Here is a 24,591-nt window from a genome sequence, read left to right on the forward strand (position 1 = left end):
TTTCCTCCATCTGTAAAATGGGGGCATTATCAAACAATGCATGTAAATTGCCAACACAGTGCCTAAAGCATGAGCCCTGCTTAGTAAATGTTAGCCGCCCCTATCACTCAGCACCTCCTCCCAATCAGTGTAGATACAAGACAAAACTGAGATGGAGAAAGGATGTGCCTTAAGGGAAGAGACCGCTCTCTAGGCAGGAGGCACAGCCTAAGCAAGAACTTGGTGTCAGGAGTGAGCATGCCTAAGAAAGAAACTGTACAGGACTCACAAACTAGATGAAGTGAAGGGGTCAGGCCAAGGGGCTATTAGAAGTGAACATGTGGAAGAAAAAAAGAATGAGTTTGCATTTGCACAGAATCTCCTGGAGATTTCTGAATTTCTTTAGTACCATGACTTTCTAGAAAAAAGTGTAAGCCTACAGAAAAGTTGAACTTCTATACCAATGAGCATAGATGTATCTATTACCGGTCAGTCTTTAAGAAAAAAATAAATACCTGGCATTGCTATGAGAGATATTTTAAATTTTTATTTAAATTCAAATCTGTCATCTATTTCCAACTTCACTAAATGTGAAGCCCAGACCTGGGCTGATAATTAAGTTTACATAAAGAATATATTTAGTTCTTCAAGTTTATAAAGTCCACAATTTCTCAGGATAAAAGAGGATTTTAAAAAGGATCCCAAAATATCTTAAAATGTCCAAGGTATTGTTACTACTAGTGAATTCAAATAGCTTGCTGCAGCATTCTTATTACTGCTGCTCATTAGTAAAAGTACTATATAACACCCAGCAGAAAAGAATAATTAGCAAATCAATTAATTAAGGCCCTATCAACACTCCTCTTGCCACCCCAATCACATCTTTGTTGTAAATAAGCTTTCTTGCCTACATTAAAGTCATTAACTCTCCATATGTAAATAATAATGTCCTTTAATTTAAACTGATTAAATATCAGAGAACAAATTTCAATCCACTCTTTCTGATCGAGCTAGGATATTAAAAACAAAGAGCATTGTCTTACTTAGCAAATTCAACACAACTGTATACACTTTTGAATTCATTAATTTCCAGATTCACCTTCCCTCCTGAGGACATGAGCCAGAATGCTATCTGTCACACACACACACACACACACACACACACACAAATACTATAGTAATTAAAGAAACCACCCATTTCCTTCCCCCTAAGTTCCAGGAAGCTATGTTATTTCTGTGGACCAATTTCTATTTGCCAACTGTTCTCCAGAGCTTTTAACGCAAAATAAAATGTACTAGAAGCTATTCTTCAAATGACAGCCAAGAACACATCTCCTAGTGTCTCCTCCCTTCAGAGGAAGAAGCAAAAAATGTTTGTGCGTATTTAAGACCTTTACATTTAGGATTTTGTTAAATCCTGAAATATGTAAAACCCCACAGCGTCTTGAAAAGAAATGTTCGAAGGAACCTCTAGTCTCTAAAGTTAGCTAGATTCTCTGCAACATTCACCTCTTATTTTGGCTTCTCTAATTATCCCTTTTAACTTAATGTTGGTTATTTTTATTTCTTCCATCTTTCCTCATACCACATTGTTTACGACTGGTAAAAAAATATATATATGTATATATATATATATTTTTACATATGTCCTCAGTGGTAATTTCTCAGTGTGTTCCCCTCCCCCGTTTACACTAGGGGACTTGGTGGGGGTTTTGGCTTCTTTTATCCTTTTCCTTCTTCAGTCGAAACAGAATAAATTATCCATATAATCACCAACAAACAACTTAACTATTTCCCACTCCTCAAACTTTGATGTTATTATAACATAAATTAGATTTATCTCAACCAAGAGTCACATGTGGATCACGTCATCATGAGAAGGGAGATGGGGGGGGGAATTATTTCCTTCTGATTTGGATCCGAGATAGATATCTTGTATTCCCCAGAAGAGAGCCGACATAAGACATCTCCACAGCAAGTCCCCACACTCCAATCTTTCTTCTCCCTGTTCTTGTCCCTCACAAATACCTCCCAGAAGGCCAGATTATTTTGTTAGAGAAGCTCCAAACTGCCTAAAACCCCAAACAGGACAAACTTTAGCAAAAGTTTATGTAACTGATACTTCTTTTCCTCATTACGACCAACACAAAAAAACAGCCTCCCCTTCCTACTCCTCAGAAGATGCCCTTCACTTCCTGTCCAGGTCAGATTCCTCTGCTGGAGGTTCACCCAGGGCTCCACTTCCTGCTGCCTCAGAGCATGCTTCATTTCCTGTGAACTTGATGCCAGTTTTCCTCACAGGCTCCTTAGCCTGTCCCACCATTTGTTTACCTCTTGCTTGCTCCCGACGCCTTCTGAACTCGTCTCCTAGACCTGCCGTTCTCTCCCTGTTCTTTGCCCACTCACCAGCTTCACCCTTCCTTAAAGCCATCTTTTTCACAGAAGACATTCAGTAGCTAAGGCCAATCGGAACTTTTTCATATCCTGTTGATTCTGGTTTGCTTTACTAGCTTACTGCAGGATTCCATGTCTTTTAAAGGCCTAGAACCTCACATTTAATTAGGAATATTTGATATCTGAATTGTGTTGCTTATCAACTATGAGCCATGCCTTTGTTTTTTAGTTTTGTTTGTTGTTTTTTATGCACTAAGCAAGACTACAACTACCAGCTACCTCTCCTGACCCCAAGGTTAAATTAGTTCTTCTAGTTATTCTTTCTCATAGTACCTTATATTTTTTGTTGTTTCATTTGACCAGTGTAACAAATTATCTATTTGATAGTTTCCCCTGCCCTCACCCCGCAGCCTGTAAACTTTATGAGACCAGGAAAAAGCCCAGTTGGTCCCTTGTCAAGCTGTCCTCTTTTTTTTCTATTCTGCCTTCCTCACTTTCTGCTGCCAACACAAACACAGGGTGTGGCACATATTAGAAGATCAATAAATACATATTGAATGCACCACAAAATAAAAAAAGAAAAAGAAATGGTAACTGTGGGAAATGATGGATATGTTAATTAGTTTAATTGCAGTGTATATTTCACAATGTATACATATATCAAATCATCACTTCATACACCTTAAATATATACTTTTTGTCAATTATACTTCCTAAAGCTGGAAAGAAAAAATACATACTGAGTAGATGAATGAATGAATGAATGAAAACTTCTCCCTTTTTTCATCCCCACTCTTCTTCTTTCAATGCTACACCTAGCTCTCACCTCCAACCATAATGACCACTTGGCTCTGGTAGGACCAAAGAAGTATATGCCCTGCCCCTGGTTGATTATGTGAATAACACCTGAGGGCCTTCCAGGAACAGCATCAGACCAGAGTCACAGTGGTAAGACTTTTGTTTAACTGCAACAGTGCATCTTTCCTTAATCATTTCCATTAAAAAAGTAATCTCCCTTTATAAATGTTCTCTACATCTCTGTCGAGGCGTTATATAATCTGACATCTTTGGGTTCTGTGGTGACAGATTTTGACATACATATAGGAAATTCTTCTTCAAACACGAACAGAAGTTGGCAAAAGATTGCTTTTCTGCACCACTTTGCAAAAACCACTAATGTGGAGTGGGTTGCACAATATAAATTATTCAGATCATAAATCTAAAGTAATTAGTTCATCATGATCAATACAATCTAAGTGAATTGGTGTGTGGCATTCAATTTTCATAATATAATTAGTTTTGAAATATTCAAATTAAGGAGACTAAGATCATCATAAAAAGTACTGTCTCCTGATTAAGTAGAAGAATACTGCATTTTGGTCTTTATACTAATAAATCTAAATTATGTTCTTTTTCCATTTAGATAAAAATTTCTTTTTTTTTTAATCAAGTCATGTCTGACTGGAGTTACTTAAGCCCTAGCCATTGAGAAATATTCGAAGAATGATGGAAAGTCAGCAAAGGTCATTTGCTGATGAATTTGAGTTGTGTCGTCATAAGAAAATTTATTTTTTTCAGTAACTAAAAGCTGGCAGTTTTGAAAACTGGTCCCTCGAACCCACAAAGAATTTTTCTAAACCACAAAGAACAGATAAGTTTTCTTTCTAATGAGAAACTTTGGATTATCGTTCTATTCATATGTCCAATTTAAGCTATGTCATTTCCATAAACTTATTTTTGTGTTCTGGACTTGCCAAGATAATAAACTGTCTCCTGTTTTCAAATTTTTCTGAGCTTGGAAAAGTGATGTCTACATGGCTCATTAAAAGTATCCTCGATGAGGGGCACCTGGGTGGCTCAGTCGTTAAGCGTCTGCCTTCGGCTCAGGTCATAATCCCGGGGTCCTGGGATCGAGTCCCGCATTGGGCTCCCTGCTCGGCGGGAACCCTGCTTCTCCCTCTCCCACTCCCCCTGCTTGTGTTCCCTCTCTTGCTGTCTCTCTCTCTGTCAAATAAATAAGTAAGTAAGTAAGTAAGTAAATAGTATCCTCGATGAATTCTCGTTGTTTTAGGTAGAGTTTCTCAACCTGAGCACGACTGACATTTGGAGACAATTCTGTGTTGTGGAAGCTGACCTGTGCATTGTCGAATGATTAGCAGTATCCCTGGTCTCCACCTACTCAATGCCAGTAGCATCTCCCAGCTGTGACAACCAAAAAGTCTCCAGACATTGCCAAACGCCCTGCGGGTGGCAAAATTGCCCCCAGAGGGAGAGCCACAGTTTTTAAGTATTATTTCCTTCCAAATAAGAAGGCATTATTAAGTCATTATCTTTCTTTCTCTTTATTCTTTATCAGTAATTCTAATAACCATTCATGGAACGATATTTAAAGCCTCCCAAGAAAAAGTCACCACAATTAAAGCAATCGGAGGAATGCATTTCATGCAGAAATTCATTTTTTTCCCTTTTCCTGATTATCCGAGTAATTTTGTCTCTTGCCTCAAACTCTTTGCTTTGAGACCTGAGACTCGCAGCTACAGCAAAGGGTGCTTCCGTGGAGTGACTAATAAGCTAGAGCAGTATAATGCAGTGAGTAAGGGAATGTCCTACTAGCATCAGATGCCTAGCTGCCTATCCTGGCTTAAACACGTTTGTGCCTTCATTTTTCTTACCTGGAAAATGAAAACAATGACAACAGCAGTACTTATTTGTGGTGAAACATAACAATAGTAGACCTATAGTGTGTACTTATGTATTAATTAGCTGTTATTAGTTAACGGTTATGAAGTAATTTGCCAGATCACCCAGAGATTGGCTATCTCTGCCCTGGCTTCTGTGGCAAAAACTTCTAATCAATAAGCACAAAACTATCATTTCCCTTAACCCTGAATTCTGGGGGTTCAGTGGGTTCTGCCTTCCAGCAGCACTCCATAGATGAATTACCCCGCAGCTCTCATAACTTTAGGGACATGTTCACCACATTTTTTTAAAGATAATGGGAATTGATTTTTATCTTTAATTTTTGCTTACAAATAATTCATCTGTTATGAGAAAAATAACAAGCTCCAAAGGGAAAATGCAGACACCCTTCTGTTCCCACACTGCCTTGAGTCAAAGGATAAAAATTATCTACCACCAATAAGCTTAATGAGAAACAACCTTCGAGTTGTAATTTCAATAGACTATAAATTAAGGTCTAGCTCTACCCACGGTGGTGCTCTTCTAAAATTCAGAGTTAAATACTGTCTCATTACTCTGTCGTATTAGCTGGGAGTCTTTCTGATGAAAGTGACTAAAACCCAATTAAAACTAACCTAAGGAAAAAAATGGGGGGGGGGGGAAACAGAATTTATCAGCTCTTGCAACCTGGAAGTCCACAGGTGTTCCGGCTTTAGATGGAGCTGGATCGAGCTCAAGTCTTGTCATCATTCTCGGTCTCCAGGCTCTGCTTTCCTCTGTTGTGCTGCTTTCATTCTCTCCAAGTGAGAATTCATCTCTTATCAAAACGAAGGAATAACAAGGAAAAAGTATGTTGAGAAGCCAAAGCAATGGCTACTACACTAGATAATATCCTGATTTACACGTAATTGTTAATAAGGAAACGAGCTAAATAGAGACCTGCTCCCTTAAGAAACCCAAGTTCTACCCATTATTCAGAGTCCAGGAAAATTGCCACCTCTTCTATGTGGACTTCTTTGATAACCTCACCCCTAGTAATTGCTACTTTATCAAAATGTTTAATGGCTTATTGTCTACATAGTTTATTTTGCAAAATAGCATGAATTGCTTTGTATTATTAACTATATGTAGAAAAATATGAACATATACGTTGTATATCTCCAACTCAATTTTTTTGAGAGAGAGAGCATGTGCACACGCACACACGCACATGAACACACAAGCTGGGGAGGGGTGAGGGGCAAAGGGAGAGGGAGAGAGAGAATCTTAAGCAGGCTCCACACCCAGCGTGTGGAGCCCCACCTGGGGCTCGAGCTCAAGACCATGGGAGCATGACCTGAACCAAAATCAGGAGTCGGATGCTTACCTAAGCCACCCAGGTGCCGCTCAATTCTTTTTTTCAGCCACAATGATTTTTTATTATAAAAGTGACACCTGGGGCGCCTGGGTGGCTCAGTCGTTGGGCGTCTGCCTTCGGCTCAGGTCATGATCCCGGAGTCCTGGGATCGAGCCCCGCATCGGGCTCCCTGCTCGGCGGGAGGCCTGCTTCTCCCTCTCCCCCTCCCCCTGCTAGTGTTCCTGCTCTCGCTCTCTCTGTCAAATAAATAAATAAAATCTTTAAAAAAAAAAAAAGTGACACCTAATTCTAATAATACCTGGCTTATTGAACACTCGTATTTATTATAGATTTTTCCCAATCTCCCTTGCCCTCTCTGCCCATGTGATGGTAAAAGGATTTTATTTAAGGCATAAATCACAAGGACAAAGAAGAAGCACAAAGCAACAAAACATGGGAAACTGGAAAGTCAGTGGTAACTGACTTCGCAAAGCCAAGGAACTGGAACAGCTTTGCTGGTCTGGGCTACGGAATCCCAGAAAGACTTAGGAAGGAGAAGTTGCACATACCTCTGAAAGTGGAGGTTCGGTTCCGGTGGGAGGCTGAAAACGAGTCTTGACTGAGTGTCCATGTAAAAGCACTTTCTCCTGGGAGTGAAAGGCACGGCATGGGCATACAGTCGGTAGTCCTGTAAGAGCATGGCATGGGGACAGGGGGTGACTACGCTGGCGGTGAGGCCAGCAGACAGAGTTGTTGAATCACTGCGTTACACACCTGAAACTAATGCAACTCTGTGCGTCAACTATGCTTCAGTTATTTAAAAAAAAAACACTAAGTCCACCAGCCAGGACTCCTCCACCCATTGGAGCAGCACAGCTGCCCCTCCCCGACCTAGCAGAAAACCAAGCCTCCTCCTTGAGGAGGTAAAACAGAGAGACTCGGGCATGAAAGTCATCAGGCCCAGCTGGAGTCAAGGACATACTATCAAAATCAAGGACACTTGAGGCACCTGAGTGGTGCAGTCGATTGAGCATAGAACTCTTGATTTCAGCTCAGGTCTGATCTCAGGGTCATGAAATCCAGCCCCGAGTGGATCTCTGCACTCAGCGCAGAGTCAGCTTGAGATTCTCGCTCCCTCTCCCCTTGCCCCTCCCGCTCCTGCCCTCTCTCTCTCTCTAAAATAAATACATCTTTTAAAAAAATCAAGCACACCAGGTCCAGCGGGAGTGGAGGAGTGGTCTTTGCACACTAACCACGCAACTCCATCCCTAACTGCAGCAACAGTAATGGTGTCATTGTAGCTCCCATTTGCTGAACATTGACTATATACCAGCCACTGGGCTAAGCATTATACGTGCTTGATATCACCTCTGATCCTCAAATAAATCCTATGAGGTACATACTATTTTGTTCTTTAAAATACTTTAAGGGGCGCCTGGGTGGCTCAGTCTGTTAAGCGTCTGACCCTTCATTCCAACTCAGGTCATGATCTCAGGGTGGTGAGATCAAGCCCCAGGTCAGGCTCTGCACACTAGGTGTGGAGCTTGTTTAAGATTCTCTCTCCTTCTACCCCTCTCCCCCTAAAAAATAAAATTAAACTAAAAGGCAAGTAAAAGGTTATATAACTGGTTAAGTTTTAATAAGATTAAGTAACTGGCTGAAGAACTCACAACTAATCAATGTCAAAGCCCAAGTTTGGACCCTGAATCACTACACTAAATGACCCCCCGTTTATCAATTGATCTGTTCATTTATTCATTCAACAAGCATTTGCTGTGTGTCCAATACTGATTCATCAAGATTTGTAAAGATGAATATAACATATGGTCTCTATCCCAAGAAGCTCTCAGTATAAAGAGGGCAACAAATCAATAAACAAGTATAACTGGTACATTGAACACGTAGGTCTCCAAACTGGGGTTAGAGAAAGGATTCTGTTATTTCTCTCAGCCAGTTCTCTGACTCTGTCCCGAGGCCTGTGTCTTCCCTACATGGAAAGTAGATGAAATCTTGGGCAGATTCCATAAACCCTTTTGAACACTCTTAGTGCAAAGTCCCTCTGTCTCTGTTAGTCACAAAAACAGTCTTGATTTTAATTCAATAATCTGAAGCTCATTCAAAGTTAAAGCTCCTCAGCTCCCTGGCTGGAGAACCAGTAGTGGGGAGGAAGGGGCATGGTGAGCCTGTCTCTCTGCCTCGTGCTGTTCCTCCTCTTCTGCGTCTTCCCAATACTGCCTCTCATTCCTCCGGGGATGGAGGGAGAAAGAGAGGGATAAACAGGAGGTAACTTAGCTATCCAGTCCTCTTGTGATCCGGCAGCTGTGTTCTGTGGCCTTGAAGGGTTTTAGGGCTGACTTCCAATGATGGGGCTCTGGGGTTGGATCTCAAGATACCCCCCCTGGAGCCTTCTGAGCAGCCCAATTGACACAGGCCACGCCTCTCTTCTAGCTCCTGATCTCCCTCTCTCTGCCTTCAGCCACCCAGAGTCGCACCTCTACTAGAGTAACTGCTCTCTTCCACTTATCATCTCGGGCAGAATTCAGAAAAGGCTCCAGGCTATTTTGCTCCGGTGTGTCCCCAGTCCAGTCAATGAGACACTTTTACACACTCTTGCCAGTCATCGTGAGTGAAAGTGCAGTGTATTCCCATGAAGAATGTTTCTCTCTGTTCTGCCAGCAGGCAGGTGGCTCTAGCCCCAGTCCCTTACCTTCAGTATGCTCAGGCACAGGACCAATGCCTATCCCTTTGCCCTCAAACCCCATGGCACTTCTGTGTTTCTCTTGAATGGTCCTGTTGAAGGCATCTTTCTTGACTATGGAGACTTGAGGGTGGTAGCTCTCAGGCCTCCCTCTGTATTATTGCACATATTTTTACTTCTAGAGCATTATGCTTATAGAGACAACTCATGGTTTCACTTAATTTTCCACTGAGGTCATAATCTATTTTTAGAAATGCATTCTATGCAAAATATATAAACAAGCTCAGAGTAATGCTTCCAAATACAGGACTATGTAACCCCTGAGAAAAAGAAAACCTCTGGGGTCTTGTTTCTGATGGCATTCATCCTTATCAGAGGCCACTTGAGAATTATCTATAAGTCAAAAGGTGAATAAGTGTCCCACGCAGCAACAACTTTCCAGACACACAAAATTAGGCCTAATTGTCAACCTCTGAATTGCATTCACTAAGTCTTTACTTGCAGGTCTTGCTTTTGATAGAACATTTGGAAATAATCTTATCCCTGTTGCTACTTGTTTCTCCCAGACACTACCATGCACATGAACATGTATTATTTTCATGGAACTGTGGAACTTGCTGTCTACTGAAAAAACTCATAAAAATTCTGAGACAAATAATAGTTAAACAATATAACTTCAGACTAGGCCATTCAGTTTGGTTCCTCTTTGAACGATTACTTGATATGTTCCACAGCTTCAAGGCTAAGAGGGTTATTTCCTCAACATCACTGTCTCACCCTTGTATTTCCTTAATTGGGTTCCCTATTGCCTATAATATCAGCCTTTGCCAAACATTATGATAATGCTATTTGTTTTCAATGGGATTATGAGATTTTTCTTAATTAAACATGAAGCAAACTTCAATACTCAAATCTCACTAGAAAACACAGAAGTGGGGCACCTGGGTGGCTCAGTCAGTTAAGCTTTGGATTCTTGATTTCGACTCAGGTCATGATCTCAAGACTGTGGGACCAAGCCCCGAGTGGGGCTCCATGGTGGGCATGGAGCCTGCTTGAGATTATCTCTCTCCCTCTGCCCCTCCCCACTTCCTCTCTTAAAAAAAAAAAAAAACAACTTAGAAAACACAGAAGCTTCTTATTAAACAGTTTCTGAATGTCCTTCCTCTTACCAGGCATGATTGTAGATCAGTATCAATCACAAAACCCACAAATCACATGGCCAAAATATCCCAGAGAGAGTCACCCAAGTCTGCTACTGCCCTATAGGAAGTTCCCAGGACTAGGCTTAAAGGCTGCTTTCTTTCTCTTTATTCTTTTTTTTTTTTAAGATTTATTTATTTGAGAGCAGGGAGTAGGGGGGCAGGGGCAGAGGGAGAGGGAGAGAGAAACTGAAGCAGACTCTGCACTGAGTGCAGAGCCTGACACTGGGCTTGATCTCACGACCCTGAGATCATGACCTGAGCCAAAACCAAGAGTCGGTCACTTAACCAGCTAAGCCACCCTGGTGCCCCTTAAATGCTGCTTTCCTAACACCCACACCTCCCCCAGGCTCCCGGAAGGCCAGCTATCACCTTTGTCTCAGCATCTCCTGAGCACACATCAGGTCTGGCACATAGTGGGCCTTCAATAAATGTGAACTGAATTGTTTAATTGAATTTTAAGCAAGGACAGCCAGACCTCTTAGCAGTCATGTCACAGATGTTTTGAACCTCCTTTTTTGGGGGGGGGGTTGCTCACAATCAGCAGTTGTTTTATTGCTTTTACCATAAAAATTGAATCGAGGAGGAATCATTCACAGAAGGAAGTAGAGCTTGAGTGATTTAAGGCCATTTCGTGGCTCTCCCTAGCTCTGCTTTGGTCCTCTACCAAGTAACTCTGCCTTTAGCTTTAAATTAAAACAAGGAAAGGAGAAGAGTAAGGTTAGAGAGATTGGGTCAGCTTTTCAGAGGAGGAAAGAAACACCACTATTGTCATAAACTATAGGAAACATTTCTTGAGCCTACTAATTTGGGTGCAATGACAGAATCAATTGAATGACTTGGAAGCCCTGTTTGGAGAGAACACCCTACGGCAAGAGGTGCATAACTTCCAACTTGCTTGGACTGACATTGACAAGAGGTCTAAACTACCAAAATAATCTTCCACGATTCCACTTATAATGTAAAAGTGGATCAAATGGTTGTTCATGAATGTGTTGAAAATAGTCATTTGAATGTGTATATTAATTTTAGGAAAAAAAATTATGATAGGGTAGGGTTGAATTTTATGATTTTACATAATTCCAGGCATCCTTGCATAATCAATGTGTGTTTACGATCTTTTATGGGACTCAGGCATGATTCTACTATGTTAAATTATTTTAGAGGATTGCAGCTGTAGCTTTGTCTTTTTGACAGGTTATCGATCATGACTGTATTTTCTGTGACACTGAGTCCTTGGTCAGCCCTCAATTACAACATTGGCACCAGAGGAGAAAATGTTCCATTTTATGGAAGATGGGATTTCTAAGAACACGATGTGGCGAGAAGCGAGACTGACTATAAAATCTAGAAACGTGTATTTATGGCTACAAATTGATAACAGGAAACATCTTAGGAAGAAGAAGACTGGCAGATTGTAGGATGGATCATCAGCAGAGGCTTTCCAGAGAAAATCGACCTCAATCTGTTCTCTGAAGAGCAGGGAATAGAGTGAAGATGAGAAAACATGCTGTCGGTGATTACAGTCATTGTTACAGAACATCTGTCCGACAGAAAGTGTCTTATTGCTTCGGCCAAGTCACTCTCCTCTGCCTACTCAGTTACTCACCCCAGGTAACAAAACACTCAGGGCATAGAAATGGGCATGTAAATGTGTTTGTTTTCCTTTGTAATGTAATAAATCTGATTGCTTGTTGACCATGACCCAGGCACCATCCTGGGTCTCAGGGATTATAAATATGGTTGTAACTTGGTCTTTGTTTTCCTAAAGGCTCCCAATCTGGTAGGGAAGACAAGTAGGTAGCACAGTAAGGCCAATGCTGTAAGCATTGTAGCACTGGAGTACAAAGAAGCAGATCTTAAATCTACATTTGTGGGCACAAAAAAGGCTCCTCAAGAAAAATGTATGAAAGGATGAAGATGAAGACATCCAAAAAGAGGCCAAACTGATCCCACTAGGCAAGCCAAGGGCAGGTGCCCCTCCAAAACAGGGGCAGCCTTAGCCCACCCCGCTACTCTGCCACATGAAAGGGAAGAGAAGAGCATTTGTCCTAAAGACACTGCCCCACAGAGAAGAAGGATCAAAGCCACTGTGTTTCTTCCACCAAGGCCCCCACTCCCTACCACCATGGCCCAACTGGACATTCCTGGTGGTCTCACAGGTGACAGACCTGTCCCAGAGCCCCTCTCCTGAAACTGAACCAGAGGAAGCAATGAGATCCTTCTGAGACTTAGAGGATGGGGCTTGAGTATATGATGTTTGGAGAAGTGCCTACATTTTACCCCACTCATGGCTTTGGAAATAATGGGGTAGAGGTGCAAGGTAGGGTCCCTTCTCAGTAGCCCCATTACTGTCCCCGCCTCCCATTTCCTGTCCAATTCCTGCTCTGAGTCTATGACCCAGTCTAGAGAACCCTTATCTCTACTACTATTCTTTTAAATCTCTCTATCTTAGACAAAGATCAAGACTTTCCAAACTTAACCAAGAATTTAATATCTTTGTTCTCTGGCTCCACTTCCCTTTCCCCTACCTCTAGCTAGCCAAATTAGGAATAGGGAAGTAGCAGGTTTGGAGGCAGGGGAGGTGTAGGGAGAAATAAAAGGAGAATATGTTTTTTGAAGATCTATTAATATCTCATCCCTTTTGAACACATGGCTTTGGTTGTCTATCAGATAAGGTAGTTGTTGCTATCCAGAATTGCAACTGAAAACTTTTAACAACATGGTTGAAAATTGAAAATTGAACAGTTAGATCCATGCCTGAGATACATCATGGGTTAAACAAGTTTTCTATGGGGTGACCTAAAACCTAAACACCAATTGCAATCAGAGAAGGGGAAGAAAAAAAAAAAGAGTTCCAAAACCCAAACTTTATTTATATGTATTGTAGAGATGATTTTGTTAATATGCAGTTTGATATGTTTAATCTTGTGAATTTACAAATGCACATGCTAATGATTTGTATATCCATGGTATCAAGAGTTTCTTGTTTCTGTCATATTATAGATATGTTTATATTATCAGGACTATATGATTTCTTTGCTTTCTCCTCAAATTTTCCAAATCTAAACTAATTCAACCTAATTTTCCATCCTGGGAGTCTCCTGCAGGTTTTTTAATGATAAGCCAGGAGCCTTTTTTGTGTGCTTTTCCTCAGTGATCCTGTGTAGTGGCCACACGCACAAGCACAAATATCCCTGGTGGTCTCCCACTTTGGGAGCAGATCTCTAATAGGCAAACCCAGTATTTACAGTAGCTGCTGCCTCAGAGCCAACAAAGCAACTTACGAGTGACTGAGTTACTGGTTCCAACTATCTCTCAAGCTCTAAATGGTATGTTAGAGTGCTCCAGGGTTCAGAGCTCTGCCCTCTTTCTTATCGATTTATCGATCTACCTAGGTGAGCTCATTCAGCCCCAGGGCTTTTAAGATCCCAAACTTATAACTCCAGCCCTAACCTCTCCTGTGAACACATCACACTCATATCTAGCTGTCTACTTGCAGTTCTTGCTTGGAAGTATCTCAGACTTCAAATACACAAAATAGAACTCCAACTTCTCTGCCACCACATGCAAACATGCACACACACACACACACACACACACAACATGCCTTCTGCACTATTCCTCAGCTCAATAAAAGGCAACTCCATTCATCCAGTTCTTGCAATTGCTCAAGCCGAAAACCTTGGAGTCACCATTGACTCTTCTCTTTCTCTCATATCCAGTCCATATCCAGGATCAAATGACATTTTGCCCTTGACTCCACCTTTTGCCCTGAGCCACCATCCAAGCCACCATCATCTCTCACCTGGATTATTAAAAGAGCTGTCTAACTGGCCTCCTTGCCTCCACCATTCCTTTCCCACAGTGTATTCTCCACAGACCAGTCAGAGTGAGTTTCTTAAAATGTTAAGCCTGATCAGGCCAGCTCTTCGTTCATAATACTCCCATGCCTTCCTCCCTGGCAGAGGAAAACCCAAAGTCCTTCACTGTAACTTACAAGACCATGCATGATCTGCCCTTCCTGAACCTTGGAGCTCTGACCTTATCTCTTACCTCATCTCCCTAGACCCCTCTACTCTCACGTAGTTTCAACTATACTGGCACACCTCGCATGTGCTAAGTAGCTTCCCCACGATGGGTGCGCTCACTGTTCTCTACTGCCTGGAATGTTCTTCTCTGAGATAACCTTTACTTCAAGTTTCTGCTCAGACCTCACCTTATCGCAGATGTCCCTGACCATCCTACACAGAGAAGCAAATCCTCTGCCCAACCTTTCTCTATTTCTCTCACCCAACTTTATTTTTCTACATAGCATTTACTGCCTCGTTGGAGACAGGGAGGCCAGTTAGACAGCTATTGTAATAATCTCTGACATATTATACATTTTTGTATCTGTCAAATGTTTGTCCACACTACTCCATATACTCCATGGAAACAGGAACTTGGGGTGTTTTATACTCTACCCTACCCACAGCAACTAGAACAGAAACTGGCAGAGGGTTGGTGCTTTTTCAATACTTGTTGAATAAATAAGAGAAAAAAAGTTTTAGAGACCTCAGGACACCATGTTCCCTGACAGCTGGCCACACGGTTTCTGGCTATAGCTGGGAGATGTTCCACCGGAATTGCCCCACTTCGGCCCAAACAGCTAATGATAACCTGGGTATCGTGGTCAATATTGGAAATACATCTGGAAACATTATCCTGCCCTGGTACCCAGCCCTGGAGGGCCTGCACCTGCAACATTGCATGCAACTTTAGCTGTTATAGCTCAAGAAATGTCCAAATAAATGCAAGTACAAAGATCCAGGAAATGGAGAAGACTGCCAGAATAAGGTGGACATCTCAGTCTGGAGTGACAAAAGGTGAGGAAATATGATCAAAATTTTAAAAATCATAATGTTGTGGGTGCCTGGGTGGCACAGTCAGTTGAGCATCTGACTCTTGATTTCGGCTCAGGTCTGATCTCAGGGTCATGGGATCCCGTCCCGTGTCAGGCTCCACACTCAGTGCGGAGTCTGCTTGAGTTTCTCTCTCCCTCTTCCTCTGCCCCTCCCCACCCCCCACGCTCTCACTCTCTCTGTCTCTCTCTAAAATAAATAAATCTTTAAAGAAAATCATCATGTTATAATGAAGCCCAAGGTGAACTTGTATACAAAATCAAAGATACAAAAGAAACAAAGGAGGGAAACTCCTTAAAACTTGGAAGGTAGTATGATGTGATAGAAATTTCATGTGGGCAATGAGATAGGGACACCTGAGTTTAAACTTAAGGTCTAGCTGCATGACCTTGGACATGAACTACTATGAACTAGCATTTGTATGTACAATTCAGATAACGGTACCTGGGTCATAGGTACCATTATGAAGAGAATGCACATACAGAACACACAGCAAATGCTTATTCCCTTCCTGTGATGAGGAAAATACTAGGATAAATGAAAGGAAGTCCTAAAGCAGAAGGCAAGCTTAGGTAAGTTTTGCTATAGGATGAGAAGAATCAGGTAAATGAATAGAGGTAGGAAATAATACATTATCTTATATTCATTCTGCATTTTAGTCAAACTATTTTCACTGACTTAATCTCCTTTGACCTCATGAGCTATCTTATGAAGTAAGATATGTAGATATCATTAAACCCATTTTACAGATGAGGAAACTGAGAATGGAATTTTTTTAAGTCTTTTTAACACAGGTTCAGTGATCCTCCCACCACTCCACAGGGCCTCTTTATAGAATTTAAATCACTTCTCAGAAAAGCTTAGTCACTTAGGAGAGACTCACTATGGGTGATTAATGAAAACAAAGGTATCTGAAGATTTAGTTTGTAAGTGGAGTCAAGAACTACCAAATGGGGGTGCCTGGGTGGCTCAGATGGTTAAGCGGCTGCCTTCGGCTCAGGTCATGATCCCAGAGTTCTGGGATCAAGCCCCACATTGGGCTTCTGGCTCAGCGAGGAGCCTGCTTCTCCTTCTGCCTCTCTCCCTGCTCAGGCTCTCTCTCTCTCTCTCTCTCTCTCTGTATCTCTGTGTCTCAAATGAATAAATAAAATCTTTAAAAAAAAAAAAAAAGAACTACCAAATGCTTTCTCAGCACACCTCACAGGCCTGTTATGAAAACATCCAGCTGGCTGGGGCCTGGATCTAATTCTCCAGAGCAAGTTTCTCAGTCCACTGTTTGCTGTCCTTAACTGGGCATGAGTGCAGTCCATCCGTGAGATGTGCCCATGGACGTTTTCTTCCTGCCTCTGGTTTTGGAGGGCATGTTGTTGTGCATTCCCAAGGGTGGAGGGCAGACTTGGGAGGCCTGGGTCTTCAGTCACAATAATCCCAGTTACCAGAAACAGCTAAACCAAATTTATAACATATGTTTCCACAGCCTCAAATACCCACCATTTGTCCCACGACCTTCTGTCTTTAAACAAATGCCAAACAAGGAGATTCAATTATTCAGTCAGTCTAATAAGGAATCGGTTTATGCCGAAACTCAGTGCTAGGTTTATGTAATTTTACACTGTGGGTCACACTGAAAACTTTATGCTAGCTTGTAGCTGCAGTCAAAGAAGACTCCTACCTTTCTTTATAGTTAAATTAGTTTCCAGGCAGAGTTGATCCTCAAAGGAGAAAGAGCCAATCATACCACATCAGTTTTTGGAATGAAAAACAACAGAGAAGTAGCATCCATTCATCCATGCAACAAATATTTACTGTGCTCTTTTGAACAGGCAAGCACCATACAAGGTATCGGGACTATAAAATGGACAAGAAACAGTCCTTGGTCTCAGGCTCAGGGTTTCGTGGGCAGATAGACACTGAACAGTCTGAATCATTTACAACATAATATAATAAATATTATGATGAAAAGATTTATAAGGTGCAGTGGGAGCTTATGCTACGTCATTATTGAATGTTGCCGGGAGATAATCAGCTCAGTAATTAGGATGACCAACTCATCCCAGTTGGCCTGGGATTTTCCTGGTTTTACCACTGACTGTCCCATGTCCTGGGCAAAGTGGGATGGTTGGCTACCCTACCTGTGATCCTAAACCGCCCCCCAAAAAAGTTAATTTTACTGTCCTTGAAAAAGACCAAGCTTATTCTCAGGGGCACAAGGGATCAGAATGACCTCATCAGACTGAAGACTCAGTAGGTGATGGAAAAATTGATGTCTCCCATGGCTCCGCCAGAGACAAATGAAAATCAGCCTGATGTGTTCATGGAGCTCCTGCATGGTTTCCCTGGCCCTTGACTAGAGCCATCTGTTTAACCTGTATGAACAGTTGTCTGTTCATCTACAGAGCTGCAATAGATATGGTATTAGTCAGGATAAGCCAGATTCTGCTGCTAAATCTTAGTGGTTTAGAAGCCCAAAAGTTTATTTGCATTGCAATTCAGTTGGGGCTCTTCTCATCATCTCACTCCAGAAGCCAGGTGAAATGGGGCAGCCACCATCTCAAACATTGTCTGTCCCCAATTCAAAGCGAAAGAGAAACATTCTTCCCGCCTGAGAAAACATTTTCTCACCATCCACTAGCCATGTCTAAACCAAAGCTTCTGGTTGATTTTAGGCTTTTTTGTTGTTGCAACAGCATACCCTGGCCTATTCTGACCAATGGGGATTCCCACTGGTGCAGCTGGGACTCATGGAGGAAGTAAGAGTAGTGAAGAGTGTTTGGTACCCTCTTCAGGGTGCTGTGAATACCCTTGAATGCAGTCTCCTCAGGATTACTCATATAAACTATCCTGCTTAAAAACCAAAGTTAGTGCTGAGGTTAAGAGTAGGGTTAGGGTGCTGCTAAAGATCAGCATTCCTGGTTTGACCTTTATTCAAACTTGCAAGTTTCTCACAGAGAACACTTTTTCCACAGCCAGAGCCCGCAGCCGTGGTCCGACCCAGCTATTCTTCTGACAAATAACAAGCAGCTGGTCACAGGGCCAGAGAGTACGGTTGGCACAGCAAATCCCCTCCCTGCTACTGAAAACACAATTGCGCTGCATCATTCTTATGTTTTAAAATGGGCTTTTTAAAGCCACTGGATCATTTGGAACATATTTCTCATGAGTTTGATGACATTTTAACTCTATTCCCCTCCGTTTGTGTTTCATTGCAAGTTTCCTGTTTGTGCTAAAGATAGTCATAAACAAATTCTGTGGTCTGTATCTCAAAAAGGGAAACATATGTAAAGTCCAATTATCATCGCTTTCTCTAAGAATGGAAGGACTCTGCTTCCTAGAGGGTAACGTGCATTTGCAAATCGCCCTTTGACCGGCAGTAAATGGCACGTCTGAACCGAGGGCCTCTCCTTTTTAGAAATCATTCAAAAGAATCCGTTGGATAGCTGCAACATCTGATTATAAAGTGGGTAGCAAAAAGGGCTTTCAGCAGGAGTTTCAACGTGGCTGAACTTTTATATAACTGAAGTCATCCATGATGTTCTGATGAGCATGGGTATAACATACCACCTATGTAACTGGGACATCAAAAAGTTCTAACCTTTTAGTTAAGTGAAATGAAATGTTTCTCTTAGTCTGATGGTTGAATGGGTCCTTTAAAAAAAATTCATAAAAGTTTAACTCTGTTTAGGTGAGTCCCATTATGATCTTGCTTGGAAATGAGTTATCCTACAGCCTGAGTTTTATAGTGACTGATTTCCTCTTCTGTTCAACATAGCAATTACTTAGCTGTGTTCTTATGCGTGAAAGCACATTCTCTAGAGTTCAATTTATTTAGCTTCACTCCTGATGACACTGGGAATGAAATTTCAGCATCATCTCCTGAGGATTCATGAACAGGAAATTGTCCAATGGTGAAACTCCAGTGAGACAGCAAAAGACCAGCTTGCATCTGAAGTTGAAGATGTTGGATGGCCAGCGCCTGGAAACAAGCATAAAGGAAATGGTTCCTGGGGATAGAGGGAGAGTCTCCCAGGCAACACTCAGCACAGGAAATAATTAACTTTCTTACCAAAGTCCCTAGAGGTCTATTAGGTCCCTCCTTTGTTCAGGAGCAGACTCACGGGCAGTGGGAATGCTCGAGGAGACATGTTATGGATGGTATTCTCAACATGCACTCTGGGTACACTGTGAGAGACTGCAGAGCCACATGAACTGCATTGCACAAATCCATGCAGCCCTGAGCAGGAACAGATAAGGAATTAATATTTCCCCACATGGGAGCCTCAGATCCCTAAGTTTCCATTAAGGGACTTAGGGGAATCAGAAACTACACACAAGATTCAAACAAAGTCTCATTCACTTACTTGTTGTTTCCTTCACTGTTTATTATGTCTAAGTTGCTCTGCTAGGTTCTGGGAATTAATCGGCAAAATGAGACAGCCCTAGTCCCTGATAAAACAAAGTTCATGTTCTCCTGGAGTTGTCCAGGAGTATACAAGTACTTTCAAAATGATGTAATTAAAATTGTGGGAAGTGTTGCAAAAGAGAAGCATCAGATGTTAGGAGAGCATATAACAGGGAACATTACCCGGTCTGAAGTTCAGGGAAGGCTGCTCGGGACATGTTGTAAAAATTTAGAGCCCCAAAAGGATGACTTTTAGGTAACTAGTCAAAGAGGTGGAGCAAGAACATTATAGACAGAAGGGGAAATGCAAAGGCCTTCAGGTGGAGAGGAGGATGGCATTCTCAAGGGACCGAGAGAAAGCCAGGTGGCTGGAGCACAGATGCCAAGCAGGTGGGGAGAGAGAAAAGGCTCTGAAGGCAGTCAAGGGCTTGGGGTCTGAGCTGAGAGATGGGACATGGTTGACCGTTAAATTTTACAAGTAACGTAGGTTGTATTGCTTGTAAACACATAATAAACAAATCACATAATACAAAATGATATGAAAAACTCCTTGAAAGTTTCCTCTTACTATCTACCCTCTGCCCCAACTCATAGTGGTTAAGAGTAGCCACTATGAACAGTTTTGTGTGTGGATTTCCAAATCTATTGCTGTAAGTATTTTAAAGAGAGGGTTGCTTTGCATTGTGCTCACATAAACTAAATTATACTATGCATATTATTGTGCAGTTTTTCATTTAGTAACATGACTTAGCCATCTTTCCGTACTTTCTATATTTAGATCTACCTCATTCTCTTATTTCACTATTCTGTTAGCGGACCTTTTTTTCAAGATTCCAAGTAGTATTGCAGAAGACTTCCAGGAATATGGAATTCTAAGCCAGCACCAAAGCCTCCATCTCCCACTCTAAACAATAGAAATTCTCAACCAACTATGATCAAAATAATGTTTTAAATACATAGCTCAGCTCAAAATAGGGAGAGGAAAACCCACGGGTGTCACAAACATGGAGGGGAAGCAAAGCCAGAATGGGGCTGTCAGTCTCGGTTAGAGGCCCAGGTGTCTAAGGCCTGTGGTTCCCATACAGGCAGGAGTAGGGGATGAGAGCTCAGTCATGCAGCGGGGCGTGAGTAAGAACTGAGCGTCTGCACGCAACTGGGATTGTCACATGGCCATCAAAAAAAGGATCAGAAACACATTATCTACCAACCCAGAGGAGTCATGAATAAGCCTGCCGTAACCCAGAACCACTCTGGGAAGGAAAAATACCACCTTGTGAAGCTGAAACTTCAAAAGCCTGCACCACATGTAGGTTTGTAGGAACCCTAAGGTTAGATATTAGTATAAATATCTCCACACAGAAAACTAGACAATGTTACTGAAAGAATCTAAAAAAGATCTAAATAAACAGAGGAGTGTATCATGGTCAAGGACTGGAAAACTCAATTTTGAAAAGATATTAGTTTTCCTCAAAATGATCTGTAGACTCTGTACAATTCCAGTTCAAAATCCCAGTGGCTTTTTTTTAAGTGGAAACTAAAAAGCTGATTCTAAATTTATATGGAAAAGAAACAGGCCAGAAATAGCCAAAACACTGTTGAAGAAGAACAAGATGGGAAGACTTACTCTACCAGGTATCAAGACTTAACATTAAGACAGTACAATATTGGCATTATTTCCAGATGGATTATAGATCTAAGTGTGAAAGATAAACAGTAAGACCTCTAGGATTTAACACAAAAAGAGTATCTTTGTGAATTTGAGGAAGGAAAGAAGGAAGAAAAGAGCAAAAGAAAGAAGGGAAAAAGGGAGGGAGGACAAGAGAGAGAGAGAAGGAGAGACAAATATATGAGGTCATATGCAGCAAAAGCAAAGGCAAAACCAAAAGCAAAACATGTCTGCCGGGAGACATCCACAGCTCAGAAGGCACTTGACTCCGAAAACAGAAAGTGAAAAAACAATACCCTGTAAAGCTCTTAGTAAAATTACAAATCACAACCAAAACAAATGCTCAATTGGAACTGCATTAAATGCATAGATTATCTTAAAGATAATTGGCATCTTTAGGATAATAGGTAATTTATTAAGTACTTACTATGTGCCTGGCACTGGGCTGAGTGTCTAAACAGATCGTTTTATTTAATCAGCTCATTTTATTCAACTCTCATCCTTGACACAGGAGTTAATGAATATTATTACTCTTATTGTTTTTAATTCTAATTAGTTGACATACAGTTCAATATTCGTTTCAGGAGTGGAGTTCAGTGGTTCATCATTTACATACAACACCCAGTGCTCATCACAAGTGCCCTCCTTAATACCCATCACCCATCTAGCCCATCCCCCCTTCCCTCCATCAACTCTCAGTTTGCTCTCTATCGTTTAGAGTCTCTCATGATTTGTTTCCCTCTCTCTTTTCCCCCTCCCATATGTTCATCTGTTTTGTTTCTTAAATTCCACATATGAGTGAAATCATGACTTATTTCCCTTAGCATAATACACTCTAGCTCCATCCATGTTGTTGCAAATGGCAAGATTTCATTCTTTTTGATGGTTGAGTAATACTCCATTTTGTGTGTGTGTATGTGTGTGTGTGTGTACCACATCTTCTTTATCCATTCATCAGTCAGTAGACATTTGTGCTCGCTCCATAGTTTGGCTATTGTTGATAATGCTGCTATAAACATTGGGGTGCATGTGCCCCTTCAAATCAGCATTTTTGTATCCTTTGGGTAAATACCTAGTAGTGCAATTGCTGGGTCATAGGATAGTTCTGTTTTTAACTTTTTGAAGAACCTCCCTACTGTTTTCCAGAGTAGCTGCAGCAGTTTGCATTCCCACCAAAAGTGTTTTATAGTTTTTGATGCTACTGTGAATGAGAGCCTTCTTTCTTTACATTTTCTAAATGGTTACTGTTGGTGATTGGGAGATAAACTGATTTTTTTTAAATCTTGTATCTGACTACTAAGTGGTCTTACTAGTTTTTCAGTTGATTCTCTTGGATATTCCAGGCTGTCAAAATGAGGTATGTAAATAATGACAGCTTCCTCTCTTTCTTTCTCCTGACTACCTATTTGCCACTTTTTGTGCATTTTTATGGCATAGGGAAAAGTTCATAATGTAATCCTGTGGTGGAGGGGAGTCCTTAATGCATTCCAGGCACCAGGAACTCTGTGTTTTGAGCACAAGGTTATGAAACAGGTTGACCCATTCCAGAAATTGAGAGGAGTTTGGCATGGCTATAAGGTGGGGTGCGTTTGAGGACAGCCAAAGACAATAACTTGAAAGGGAAGACAGAGGATCTTGTAGGATGACAAACCATGAAAAGACCTTCAGCAAGGACATGCGTGGCATGAAAAGCCTTACGTTTTAGAAAAACCACCAAGTCCACAGTGTGGAGGACTGATTGAGGAAGCGAATACTGAAAAAGGGAAACAGGCAAGGAGACTATGACAATAATGCATGCAAGGGAGGGACCACTTGCGGGGTAATAGGAAAAGGGAGTGAATCTGCGAGAATTAAGTCCCTACTCAGTCTCCTGCTAGTCCTGATCTTTTCTTGTTTTTTTAAGATTCATTTATTTATTATAGAGAGAGCGCATGCCCAAGTGGAGGGGAGGGGCAGACGGAGAAAGAGAATCTCAAGCAGCCTCCCCGCTGAGCACGGAGCCCAACAAGGGGCTAAATCCCACAACCCCCGAGACCATGACCTGAGCCACAACCAAGAGTCAGAGGCTTAACCAACTGAGCCACCGGGTGCCCCAGCCTTCTAATTGTGATCTTGAAACAGGTACTCCATCTACCCAAGATTCAATTCTTCTAATCTGTAAAATTGGGATAATAGCTCCGGCCTGGCATGGTTGGGAAGGCTAAGCAAGATAATGTGCGTGACGTGCACTAAAAAATGGTAGCTCTTTATTGCGGGGCTACACAGGGACCGTGAGAATGAAGCTGAGGTCACAGATTCAGAAAATGGGACCCATCAAAGTGCCATGCTAGAGCTGTCACTTCCTCTTCTGAGTTTTCAGGGAAGATAAACTGTGATGTCTAAGTTATGGAGGAAGGTAAAGCTGGGCGGGACACCCTTTCTGCCATACCCCAAGTTCCACCTCTCTTGTGCTCTTTGCTTTCTCTTCCCCCTGCCCACGCCCCACCTTTGAGATTGCTGTGGTGATTAGATTTGCATCGTGACACAGCTGGACTACATGGCTCAAAAATTAGGGTGCCAACTCAACAACAACAACAACAACAAAACAACCCATTTAAAACATGGGCAAAGGACTTGAATAGACATTTCTCATTTCTCCAAAGGAGATATGCAGATAGCCTATAAGCACATGAAAAGATGCTGATCATTAGGGAAATGTAAATCAAACCACAATGAGGTGCCACTTCGTATCCATTAGGATGGCTATAATTTAAACAAAAAAAGGAAAATAACAAATGTTGGCAAAGATGTGGAGAAATTGGAACTGTTTTCATTGCTGGTGGGTATGTAAAATCATCTAGCCAGTGTAAAAAATAGTTTGGGGGGCGCCTGGGTGGCTCAGTCGTTAAGCGTCTGCCTTCGGCTCAGGTCATGATCCCGGGGTCCTGGGATCGAGCCCCGCATCAGGCTCCCTGCTCCGCGGGAAGCCTGCTTCTCCCTCTCCCACTCCCCCTGCTTGTGTTCCCTCTCTCGTTGTATCTCTCTCTGTCAAAATAAATAAATAAAATCTTTAAAAAAAAAAATAGTTTGGTAGTTCCTTAAAAAATTAAACATAGAATTACCATATGACCCAGTAATTCTACTCCTAGGTATATATTCAAAAGGATTGAAAACAGGTGTTCAAACAAGCACAGGTACACACATGATGTGGTCTGAACGTCTGAATGTTTGTGTCTCCCCAAAATCACATGTTGGAATCCTAATGCCCAACGTTATGATGTTAAAAGGCGGGGCCTTTGGAAAGTGGTTAAGTTATCAGGGTGGGGCCCTCATGAATGGGATTAGTGTTATGAAGATC

At 41.7% G+C, this 24,591-nt stretch overlaps 1 long non-coding RNA gene across 1 annotated transcript in view; it reads left to right on the forward strand.

Moving 5' to 3' along the window:
• Positions 1–13,258, forward strand: part of LOC115943175 (uncharacterized) — a 119,363-nt gene extending 106,105 nt beyond the window's left edge. Inside the window, exon 3 of the long non-coding RNA XR_004077791.2 lies at positions 11,483–13,258. This is a non-coding gene — a long non-coding RNA (uncharacterized LOC115943175). The remainder of the gene's footprint in view (positions 1–11,482) is intronic.
• Positions 13,259–24,591: the final 11,333 nt, after the last annotated feature.

This window comes from Leptonychotes weddellii, chromosome 5, assembly GCF_054177405.1.
Source record: "Leptonychotes weddellii isolate Sample4059 chromosome 5, ASM5417740v2, whole genome shotgun sequence".
NCBI classification, from domain to species: Eukaryota; Metazoa; Chordata; class Mammalia; order Carnivora; family Phocidae; genus Leptonychotes; species Leptonychotes weddellii.